Source organism: Oncorhynchus mykiss, chromosome 22 (assembly GCF_057628025.1).
Source record: "Oncorhynchus mykiss isolate SJ-2025 chromosome 22, ASM5762802v1, whole genome shotgun sequence".
NCBI lineage: Eukaryota > Metazoa > Chordata > Actinopteri > Salmoniformes > Salmonidae > Oncorhynchus > Oncorhynchus mykiss.
In genome coordinates this window covers 28,281,883-28,294,907 of record NC_143043.1, presented here as the reverse complement: position 1 = coordinate 28,294,907, position 13,025 = coordinate 28,281,883, and the positions used below count along the sequence as shown (strand labels likewise).

Here is a 13,025-nt window from a genome sequence, read left to right as displayed (position 1 = left end):
ACCTCAATGACAAACTGCACTCAACACAACGCCAACCAACCAGAGTGTGTGTCTGTGCATGCATGGTTATCAGCCATCTCCTTTCCCGTTGTTCTCCATCTTGGTCACCCTCTCTGTTCCCATCTCACGATCTCTCTCCATCTATCCCTTTTCTATCTTGATCTGTCCCTCTCTTTTTCCTGCTCTGACACTTTTCAGTCATGACCATCTGTCCAGGGGAAAGAGGTTAGGAGGTTAGTGTGTTTAGGCACAGGGGGTTGTAGCAGGAAAGTGTGTGTGTGTGTGTGTGTCTAGTGTGAGAGAGGGTGCATGTTACATTTAATTAGCACCGACTCATTTCTGCATGGTAGGTCTGATCCAACCACTACTCCCTGGCCCCACCCCTTCACTCTATACTTTACAGTCATCTGTCAGGGCAATCGCTCCCTCTCTCCATCCGTCCATCCTCCACTCTAAGCCCCACTCCATCCCTTCCATAAGGATCAAACCACACACTCTCTCTCACACACACATCCCCTTCTCTTTCCTTCTATCTGGACCACTTGGAGAAAATGTAAGGACACAAAAGTGGGGGAAATAGGGAAGAGAGAGAAAAGTGTATCAAGGAATAGACAAACAGGGGACAAGAGGAGAGCAGAAGAAGAAGAAGAGTAGGGGAGGACTTTATTGGATGACAGATAAGGGGAAGGAGTACCAGACTCAGACGGAGCAGCACAGCCGGACAGAATCACTTGTCTGCTCCATCAGTCCTGCAGGTACATTTGCCTGCCTGCCTGCCTGTCTGTCTGCCTGTTAACCTGTCTGGCTGCGTAAACATTGGCTTTGTAAACTGGGAGTTGCTCTATTAGAAATAACAACTAATTCCAGTTCTGTGGTTGCTTTGGACTGGTTTGGATGAGCCAGTTTTAGCTGCTGTTCTATTCTAAATTCTACAATTGAGTTTCTCTGCTTCTTACGTTTGACTCACTTCATACTCCATCTACACTGTAGATGCGTGAGGATCTGAGTGTGTGACTCACTGTGTGAGACTGAAACAATGCCCTCTCTTCTGTACAGTCTGGGGCTGGGAAACAGTGACCTAATCACCAAACACCAGTTCCTGGTTGACTACATCAATCGCTCAGTAATATGTAGTTTCATGATGTGCCAAGCACTGTATGACTAATGCTGAGCAATGAATGACCACAAATACTCCAGAGTATTTTGCTCCTGAGTGGCACAGCGGTCTAAGGCAGTGCATCTCAGTGGTAAAGGCATCACTACAGACACTGGTTCGATTCCAGGCTGTATCACAACTGGCAATGATTGGGAGTCTCATAGGGCGGCGCACAATAGGCCCAGCATTGTCCGGGTTAGGGTTTGGCTGTGGTAGACCGTCATTGTAAATAAGAATTTGTTCTTAACTGACTTGCCTAGTTAAATCAAATGAAAAAATACCACTGTCAAGCTGTGTGTGTGTGTGGAGTTGATTCAGCAAGTGTCTGACTGATTTTAGGATTATGCAGGGGCCGGGTTTACATTGAGTGAACAACGACTATAACAGTCAGGTGGGGGTCTCTAATACAAGTATAAGTATGTGTGTGTATATGGTGCGGGCCAGGCGTGCGTGTGAAGTATGGGCACAGGGTTACTGAGGGCATCGGGTACAAGGGATATGGTTTTCCCCCATGGAACAGCAGATGGATCACATTTCCCTGGAGGTGACTCTAGGAAAAGAGCTCTATTAATATAATGTTCTAATGCTAGAACAAGAACACACTATGCTAATACTAGCATGAAACCCCCTCAGGGCAGCTGGACCGCTGGGAGGAAAGGCTAATGCTAATTACATTTAAGCCACTAGCAAGAATGCTATCAATGATCAAATACATGCAGTACCCTACACAGTACACAATGTCACAATCGTTATAATAACTGGACCAAAGCGCAGAGTGATCTGGGTTCCACATCTTTTTTTATTTCTAAGTGAAACTCTCAGCAAAACAAAAACAAGAAATCTCAAAAACGAAACGTGCCGCTAACAACAGTGCTAACAGGCAACTATCCATAGACAACATCCCACCAAGCACAATGGGGAAATGGCTGCCTAAATATGATCCCCAATCCGAGACAATGATAATCAGCTGCCTCTGACTGGGAACCATACCAGGCCAACATAGAAATATAAATCACCTAGATGACCCACCCTAGTCACACCCCGACTTAACCAATATAGAGAATAAAAAGCTCTATATGGTCAGGGCGTGACACACAACTACTGTAGCCTAGAAAGTAAGGAAAGATGCTAAACACATTCACATGTAGGCCTACATAACAGCACAAGTGTTCTAGTTTGTGTGTCGGAACACTGCTAGGATAGGCTGTGTTATGTACTGTATTGCTATGTACTGACCTGTCCTGTTCTTGTCAAAGTACTTGCACATGAATCCCTGATTTATACATGTGTGACGTGTGAAAAGTAAAAATACCCCCCATGACGCATCACACAGAGGTCACTCCTAAAAGTCACTGACATTTTGGGTCCGTTCGGCTACACACACATCGTATATACCGCACGCACAATACATCTGGGCCAGTCCTGCTACACACACATCACGAGTACGCCACACACACTGGGCCAGCCAGTCCTACCAAACACGCACACACACACTCCTGGTCTTGCTCCATCTGAGCAGGCCCACAGCCTGAAAAGGTGAAAGGTCAGAGGGGGGTGAAATTTTGCCACAAGACGCATTCTTTTTCTGACCCCTAACCCCTGACCCCTCATCCAGTCCAGATGGTTAGAAACTGCTCTGGACACAGATAAGGCTTATGGGTGAATGAGTTCACAGGAGAGAGACACAGGGATCAATGGAAGTGAATGGCCTTAGAGGGGGCCAATACTAAAATACATTGTGGTGACTGACTGGTTTTAATTAAGATCAATGGAGATGACTGGTTTTAATGGGAATCTAGAGGTGATTGGTTTTGGAGATCAATTGACTGGTTTCCGGATAGAGCTGATTCTGCCTCAGACAGACACCATGTTGTCACTGACACACACCCACTTAAATTGTCTCTGTGGTACAGCATACCCTGTTGCTGTTGTAAATTTACGATAAAATCATGGAATGGTTTTGAGTACCGTATAAAAACCAGGTAGACTCTTTTCAAAACACACACACACACACACACACACACACACACACACACACACACACACACACACACACACACACACACACACACACACACACACACACACACACACACACACACACACACACACACAACACACACACACTCTTGGTGATTATCACTGCGGGGCAGATAGCTCTAAATGCCCTGAGAAAAGCTCTTTATCACTAACAGGGCTAACTCTATTAGTCTGATTAAAGATACCACTCAGCCCTGCAGGATAGCATCAACCCGTGTGTGTGTTTGTTTGTTTGTGCTTGTGTGCTGCTTCATCACGATTAATCTCACTTTTAATCACTCAAGACCGTATCCTCACTTACTGAATCCTTACTTGAGATATATAGTGTATGCATACGTTCAACATCCATTGGTAGTGGATGAGGTAAATTACCCCTAATTAGGAATGGGCATTTGAAATGACTTCACTATTCAAATAATATCATGCATTTTTGGGGATATGCGGATAGTCGAAATACACTTGATATTTTTTTTACTTCAATGGGGACTTGCTCGTGTGACTCAGGAGAGGCGCTCTACTTGTTGTTTCAGCACAGGCAGGTGGAGGAGGGACACGAGAGGAGCAGGGACCGGGGTGTCTGATATGGAGGGAGTGGACTCGCGCAAGTTGGCGTGTCATCTTCAATGATTGGACATGCCAACCTGGACATGCCAACCTGGACATGACAAACGGGACATATTTCCCGTAACGGTTTAAACCGGCCAGGCAAAAAAAAGTAGATCTCATACATTGTAACATATTCAAGAGTACACAAACTACATTTCACAAATCAATTTAGTGATAAAAAGATGGCCTCAACTGTACATGTAACATAATGTACAGTTTACGCTCTTAAATGATTAACTTGCGACGACAGCTCTTCACTTGTCACCTGGAAAATCTCTCTCCATTTAGGTCATTGAGGCTAGTATTTGTTGAGCTAGTTGCCATGACACCCATACCTACAAAAGCCAACAAGGATCAAATTAAGAAATTATTCCTTAGCGGAATGAGAAAATGCATTTCTCAGCTGGCAGATTTGGAATCAGATGCAGACATTGCAATACGATTCAAGATCAAATCAAATCACATTTTATTGTTCATATACACAGGGTTAGCAGATGTTATTGTGAGTGTAGCGAAATGCTTGTACTTCTAGTTCCGACAGTGCAGTAGTATCTAACAGAGCGGCATAGATGGTATAAAATACACTATATACATATGAGATGAGTAATGCAAGATATGTAAACACTATTAAAGTGGCATTATTAAAGTTACTATTGATCAATGTATTAAAGTGGCCAATGGCTTGAAGTCTGTATGTAGGCAGCAGCCTCTCTGTGTTAGTGATAGCTGTTTAACAGGCCTTGAGATACAATGGTTTGCGAAAGTATTCATCCCCCTGGCATTTTTACTATTTTGTTGCCTTACAACCTGGAATTAAAATAGATGTTTTGGGGGGTTGTTTCATTTGATTTTCACAACATGCCTACAAGTTTGAAGATGCAATTTTGTTGGGGTGAAACAAACAAGAAATAAGACAAAAAAAACTGAAAACTTAAGTGTTCATGACTATTCACCCCGCCCCAATCGGATTAAGGTCTGGGCTTTGACTAGGCCAAGAAATTTAAATGTTTCCCATTAAACCACTCAAGTGTTGCTTTAGCAGTATTCTTAGAATCATTGTCCTGCTGGAAGGTGAACCTCCGTCCCAGTCTCAAATCTCTGGACTGAAACTGAAACAGTTTTCCCTCAAGAATTTCCCTGTATTTAGCACCATCCATCATTCCTTCAATTCTGACCAGTTTCCCAGTCAGTGCAGATGAAAAACATGGTTTTCTCGGGGTGATGAGAGGTGTTGCGATTGTGCCAGACAGCGTTTTCCTTGATGGCCAAAAAGCTCAATTTTAGTCTCATCTGACTAAAGTACCTTCTTCCATATGTTTGGGGAGTCTCCCACATGCCTTTTGGCGAACACCAAACGTGTTTGCTTATTTTTTTCTTTAAGCAATGGCTTTTTTCTGGCCACTTTTCCGTTAAACCCAGCTCTGTGGCGTGTACGGCTTAAAGTGGTCCTATGGACAGATACTCCAATATCCGCTGTGGAGCTTTGCAGCTCCTTCAGGGTTATCTTGGTATCTTTGTTGCCTCTCTCATTAATGCCCTCCTCGCCTGGTTTGTGAGTTTTGGTGGGCGGCTCTCAATTGGCAAGTTTGTTGTGGTGCCATATTCTTTAAATGTTTAAATAATGAATTTGCTCCGTGGGATGTTCAAAGTTTTGGATATTTTTTTATAACCCAACCCTGATCTGTACTTCTCCACAACTTTGTCCCTGACCTGTTTGGAGAGCTCCTTGGACTTTATGGTGCCACTTGCTTGGTGGTGCCCCTTGCTTAGTGGTGTTGTAGACTCTGGGGCCTTTCAGAACAGATGTATATATACTGTGATCATGTGACAGGTCATGTGACACTTAAATAAAGTCCAACTGTGTGCAATCTAACTAATTATGTGACTTGGCTTTACTCCTCTCCCCCAATGTGCTTTGAGAGGGAGGTGAGGAATGTGGGAAACAAGGGGATAATCTCAATTGCATTTACTTGATTTCTCACGTCCTCCCCCCTCGCCCCCTTCTCAAAACCCATTGGATAAGAAGGTGAGAGGTGGAGACGAGAAGAGAGGATGCGACGAATCAAGGATATGCAATTGAGATTCTCTCAAGGACAGAGGAAGCAAGTATTTGTCTGGAGCTCACCCCCTTACCCAGAAGAACAGTCATTGGTCTATTATAATCAGGTCACATTGTGTGACGTCATGATGTGCACCAAAAGTTCCATCACATCTGAACAGGCTGAAACAAAACACTTAGCAGATTTAACTTCTTTAGGAAAACAGCCCTAATGTTGGAAACAAACATCATTATGTTGTCATCCAGAGTCACATTTAGATATAGCACACAATATTTTACATACAGCAGGTTTTTAAAGGACCAAAGAGTTTGGTCTGCTTTGTGTTTACATTTTTGCCATGGAAAAAACACTGATATCATCCTGGCCCTATCTCATAGTGTGTGTGTGGAAATATATATAAAAAAAACAGGAAATCAAGTTTTTAACTGCACTGACCATTTAACATTTTTAGACAGTGCCAGACTGACTAATTGACTGTGCTACCATAATACCCATGGCTGTCCAGAAACAACCCCTAGCCCCTACTGCCCAGAGTCTAGACACTTGTGGAGATCTGCGAGGGATTGATGGGTGGTGACATGGTGAGAGCTCCACCTTCCCCACCGAAAAGGCTTGGTGGAAATTTGGTGGTATTGTTTACTCCTGTCCAATCCTCTCAGACCTCCACAAGTGTCTAGGGGCAGGGGCTAGGGGTTGCTTCTGGACAGGACTCCACAACCTTCGAGGCGTTGGTTGGATGTTTCATTCGATTTCTATACACACATGGATTTGCACAGGTGTAAACTGGACACACCCACAGCACCCTATCAGGCTGATCAGACAGTTCTGAGTAGTTGAAGACCTTCTGTAGACAATGAAAGGATATATTTACACGTCTACTATTCACACTCATGCTTTATTCCAGCTAGTTAGATGTGCAACCACTGACTAACTATAGCTAGCAAGCATATCTCTAGTCTAGCAATAAAAACGGTTGTTTTATATATCAGTCAGCTAACCATTTACAGTAACCGCAGTTCATTACTAAGTCAATTCACACGAAATCTTACTTTATCTTGGCAGTGTGGCACAATATGGGGAGCTATTAATAGATTAATTAATTGATAATAGATTCATAGATTCATGGAATGGCGTTAGAAGGGTGAACTCCTAATTTGAACGGATAGGAAGTGTAGGCTGTGCACTTAACCAATGACAGGCATTCCAAATTTAACCCCACCCCATGTGAAAATCTAAATATTAAGCAGTTGTTTTTGGTTTTATATGCAAAAATTAAAACCAACCCACTTTTTATTTTTCTATTTCTATTCAAAAACAAACAAGCCATTTTCAGGTTCCTGGTTGGTCCATTTGAACTCTGAAAACAAACAGTGAAAACATCCACAGACTGTAATCTTACCTCAGGAATCTTGACATAATGTTGTCCACAACATAGGCTAATTATCTTGACTGCTGTGACAACATAGACACCAAAATGTTTTGTCAATTGTCCAGATCAACATTAATTCCCGTACTTTGGCTGTTGTTCTGTCACGTGCAGTATCACACCAGCTTTTCATCTATTGACTGTCATTCAAAAAGTTATTTCCTGAATGAGCTGATGTTGTGTGATAATTTCCCCACTTAACTAAACAGTTAAACATCAAATGTGTATCAAACAACTATAATGCATCATTATTGAAGAACTCTGTTAATGACAGCATACATTTTGCTTGATTCTTCTTGTTAAAGTTACTCTTTCAGTTAGAAGCATACGATTTTGCAATCCATACATTATTTTGGATATGTGTGCCCATGAAAACTGTTTTCACACCGTAACATTGGGAGATACAAAATGTTATGATGTTACAGTACACTTCCGAGGTCTCCATTCAAAAAAGAGTCTGACAGCAATATCCAATATTCAGTATCCAATATCCATATCATCAACACAATTCCGTCTTCCACTCTCCTGGCTTACTTGGATACTAGCAGGGGCGCAACTTTCACTGGGGACAGGGGGGACATGCCCCCCCAACACACATTCTGAAATAGCATTTTTGTCCCCCCCCAGTTTTATAATTGGAATGTGATACAAAACGAGGTAACAGTGTGCTTTAGGACCATTCGAACACCTCCAAGTGGTCGGGTAGGCTGTTTGGAGTGTTTATCCCACTGGATTAAAAAACAAAAAGTTATTCCCCCCCACTTCTAAAACTAAAGTTGCGCCCCTGGATACTAGTGTGTCAGTAGCTTAGTATAGGGATAGTTATGAAGGCTAAAACTGACCAATATGATATCCCCTCAGGCCCATTTTGACCAGACTGTGTTTCTCATCTTTTCTTTCATTATGGTTGTTGTTCATTTTGACCTTTTGGGTCAGCAAAATAACATGTTTCTGTGTTTCAGAAATTCTAGCCGACTTTTTAATCAACTTGAAGTGGTACAAAAATCTATACTTCATCCCAGGTCAAGTAGCAACCACCTATTTTGCAGTCCAAGGATATATTGGTGATGTTGAGGCCTGCAGTTTCTTCCTCCTAAAGCCACTATTGAAGATGTGTTATTGTTAAATCAATAGTAAATTTAGCCTCCTACAAGCACAAAGTTAACGACCACTTTAGTGTCTGAGTCGGTGGGAGAAGTCAGATTGATGAAACGTGTCTGGGGAGATGTTCTGCTCATAGAATGAGGTCAAGGAACATTTCCGTCCTCCTTTCCGTAGAAAGGGGTAACACATTTGTTGATTGTTTTCCTTTGGTTTAAAGGCAGTAATACATTTTATGGGGGGTTAGGAAATGAAGCAGTTTCAGGAAAGGGCAGGGAGCGCAGGTTGCAAACTCTGACATGGATCAACCACTAGCCTATGGTCTATTTAGATCTGTGGTGATAGAGTTATCTAGTCACTGGTGTCACCACGGCAGAATATTTGGCTAAATACTGCCCCCTATTGGATTGACCAACACATTTCAGCTTTCACATGCTAAGCAGAGAGGTGGTAATGAATAACCAAGCATTTTTATTCAAGCAAGTGTCAAAACACTTCAATGTATTATACTGAATAAGACTCTTGTGAGTTTAGAGTATTGACATTTATTTTGGCAGCAGAGTGAGCACAATTCAGGGCCACTAAGCCAGCACATATAATTCTAAAGTGCTGTTAAATTTGACCCTTTCTCTCCAGTGTGGTAGTGTGTGTGTGCTTGCCCCGGGGAGCGATTCGCTAATGTCTACATTTCCTGATCCAAAGCCACAAGCATGTCACACAAGACCACAGTGCACTCTGGGGGTCTACAGTATTATAGTATAGAAAGTTTTCCATTAGGATCGGAGAGAAACAGTCTGCATATAAACACAGCAAAAACTTACTGGCCAGTCTAGTTCCTCATGTACATAACCTCATAGCCCAGACAGTGATGGAGAAATTAAAACGGAACTTACAGATGAAATACTCCAGCTATTTGACAATTACAACTATCATTATCAATAATTCAATTTTTTTTTAAAGGGCCAAAGATAAAAGGCATGAAGCTGACGTCCCATTAATGGCTTTATATTCATCAACCCTGGGTGACTGTACTGTACTTGACACAATGTTCTCTAAACAAAGACAGAGGTTAACATCCACTGGGACAAGAACATCACATTCTTTCCTCACCCCTTCCTGTGCACGTGAGTGTGTGTTGTGTAACTGCCAATATGTCTTACTTAAATAAAAAATAATGTGTGTGTGTGTGTGTGTGTGTGTGTGTGTGTGTGTGTGTGTGTGTGTGGACTGTCATTTCCCAGCTGGTTCTCTTCCACTCTCTCGTGGTAACATCCAGAATAAGAAGCTTTGGGTTTTTCACAATGCAGGGGTACAGAGTCATAAAACCATTGACCTGTGATGTCAGAACGGTTGCATGTGAGATCCATGTGTCTTTGAGGGCCAAAGCGCATCTTTAAACTTTCCCTCTCTCCCCCTGACAGGTAGTGTGTGTCTGATGTTTAGGATCACTCCATCCTCTCTCTATCAATCATCTCTGTAGCACTCTGAAGCAATGCCAGAAGAATGTAGGATCTGATGGCTGTGGATGGATGGCAAACACAGGTGTGTGTGTGCGTACGTGAATGTGATATGCGTAAACTGCAAACTTCTCTCTACCTTGCAAGCATACTGTATCCATCCCACAGAAATACACATCAGTCTCACATGTGAGCGTGCAAACACACAGGCAAAAAGACACACCAGTGTAATTTCAAATGCTTCCCCCTATCCAGAGATTGACCTTCAGTCAAGAGAATTTAGTACAATCTTAATTTTGCAGGAGAGGACTCACACACCATCTTATATCCTCACTCCACATTTCATTACATCAGACTGACATCCAAATGGACTCTGCTTTGCTTTCCACACTTGAGTCCATGTTACGCCGTTGTGATTGACAGGCATACTCTGCTTGGAAAAAGAGAGGTCTACAGTCGGAAAGAGTGATTTTAAGTATGTTTAAAGCCAAGAGACTGCATCCAGCCAAGAAAATAACCAGTAAAATTATTGGGAATCGTATAGAGATATATTACCCTCTGAGGGCAGTTTAGCCAAAATAATAACAATAAATAAGGGACATTGCATCAGGTCATATGCATCAGTTATATTAGTGTGGGAGAACGAAGCACTAACCACGCATGTGTGAAACTCCAGAGGCCAGAAGTGGGAACTCTCCAAAGACAAGAAACAGAGAGAGACAAACTACACATATAACTGATTCATAAGCGGTAAAAAGTCTCTAGAATCTCTAACCATTGTATCAAATGATCCATATTACAGTATTAGACTAGTAAAACCTACAAAGCAAACCTCTTGTGCAGGGTGACTCATCACAATGGCAGCCAGCTTGTTAAGTCCTATGAATTGTGATTTTCTCTCGTACAGTTTCAAAGGTAGGAGAAGGTTCACACTGTTCACCATAGACATTTCCTGGATTGTGGACATGTTTTTTTTTTCACTTCATTGCGCATGACTTTTTCCTCTGGTGCCATACCATGAACAGTACACAATAAAACGTAATATCTGTGAAAACTGCCTCACCCCCAAGATTCCATAAAACCCTGCTTCTCTGAGGGCCGCAGAATCCTAACTTGATGTCAGCTAACTTGAGTGAATGTGCATAGAGTATTAGAGATTCAACCTGAGACGACCCGGGATCAGAATATTAAACCACATTAATAGGCATAAACAGCTCCCCTACATATCAACATATGACTTCATAAGGGTCACGACGGTTCAGCTAATTCCTTTTACTTTGTTTTCCCATCAGAGCTGACTCAGTAGGCCACGGTGTATAAAGCAGCGCTGAGATTTGCTTTGAGCCTTTGATCTCTGTGGTAATGGTTCGCTGTCTGAAACGTAACTCGGACTCGTGTCACTAATATAAGTGTTTTACAATCAGCAGAAAACCTCTTCTCCAATCCTGGAAGGGGAGCCCAAGTAAAAAAAATTGGGAACCCCTGCCCTACTGGACACCCGTTCCAATATGTCTGGCACATTTACTAGCTCTCCATAGAAGCAGAAAGAGAGAGAGAAAAAAAGTAATGAACTCTCCTCCTGAGAAAGAAGTAACTGAGCCATTTTCTAACAGAAGAGAGGTGAAGAGAATGGGTGGTGATGATAGTTTTGTTCCATTTCGCGAGGAGTTGATCAGAAAACTGCCAGGGTGATTCTCATGAAACCAGTTTTACCATGGCAGTAGAAAATTGAGTTAGAAAACCATGATGTATCTTCAGCAGGCCATCAGGACATCAGACTGCTAAACAGAAATCACTAACTGAGAGAGGCTGCTGCCCACATTGAGACCCAATCACTTCCACTTAAATAAATGGATCACTAGTCACGTTATACAATGCACTCTAAATAATGCCACTTTAATAATGTTTACATATCTTACATTACTCATATCACATGTATACCTCCTATGCTGCTTGGCCATCGCATACCTAGTTTATGGCACAGTTTCTTATTTGAAATAAATTCTAAATTTCCACCTAAATTTAAAAAATGTTCTCCTTAAATTCTCATTACCGGAATGCGTCCGGATTAAATTCTCAGATAATTTTAGAACATTTTACTTTAGAAAAACCTAACTTATTTGAATAAAACACAAAATATGTTGCTATAGTTTGTCTATAAATAATAAAAATTGTATACTAGTTGAATTTTTTCAAGTTTTCAATTCAACCATAATGCATCATCTGGAAGAGTATTCCTTAGTTCCTTTAATTTCTTCACTTATATGTCTTCAGAATGAGGAACTTATTCTGAAACAACCTCTTTACTACACTTGACCTTCTCATTACCAAAATGATGAAAAAGCTCAAATTGGGAAAAACTTAGAGAACCTTTACTTTACCAACATTGAGGCATGAATGGGCTTTAATGATTTGCTGGCTGATACATTATGGCTGTCATCTATTACTTGCAGATTGAGCTAAGGCCTCATTAACGAAACACACATTTCTGTCACGTTCTGACCTTAGTTCCTTTGTTTTGTCTTTTGTTTAGTATGGTCAGGGCATGAGTTGGGTGGGTTGTCTATGATTTTCTATTTCTGTGTTTGGCCTGGGGGATATCACCGCCCCAAGGCTGAGCTGGAGGCAGCGAAAGCTGAGAGGCGGTGGTCTGAGGAGGCAGCACGGCGTCGCGGTTGGAAGCCCGAGAGGTAGCCCCAAAAATATATTGGGAGGGGGAACACGGGGAGTGTGGCTAAGTCAGGTAGGAGACCTGAGCCAACTCCCCGTTATGCCGTGAGGCGCATGGTGTCCCCGGTGCGTGTGCATAGCCCGGTGCGGTACATTGCAGCGCCTCGTATCGGCCGGGCTAGAGTGGGCATCGAGCCAGGTGCCATGAATCCGGCTCAGCGCATCTGGTCTCCAGTGCGTCTCCTCTGGCCGGTGTACGTGGCACCAGCCTTATGCATGGTGTCCCCGGTTCGCATTAAACCAGGTAAGGTTGGGCAGGCTAGGTGCTCAAGAGCTCCAGTGCGCCTTCACGGTCCGGTATATCCGGTGCCACCTCCACGCACCAGCCCTCCGGTGGCAGCCCCCCGCACCAGGCTGTCTCTCCGTCTTCTCCCTACAGGTGCTCCCGCCTGTCCAGCGCTGCCAGAGCCTTCCTCCTGCCCAGCACTGCCAGAGTCTCCCGTCTGTCC

The 13,025-nt window shown here is 42.8% G+C and overlaps 1 protein-coding gene across 1 annotated transcript in view; it reads left to right on the top strand.

The window, feature by feature from the left end:
* The first annotated feature begins 428 nt into the window (after positions 1 to 428).
* The window catches only part of LOC118943636 (filamin A-interacting protein 1-like), a 52,193-nt gene continuing 39,596 nt past the window's right edge, over positions 429 to 13,025 (top strand). Inside the window, exon 1 of the mRNA XM_036959585.2 lies at positions 429 to 755. The gene's annotated coding sequence lies outside the window, so the exon portion shown is untranslated. The remainder of the gene's footprint in view (positions 756 to 13,025) is intronic.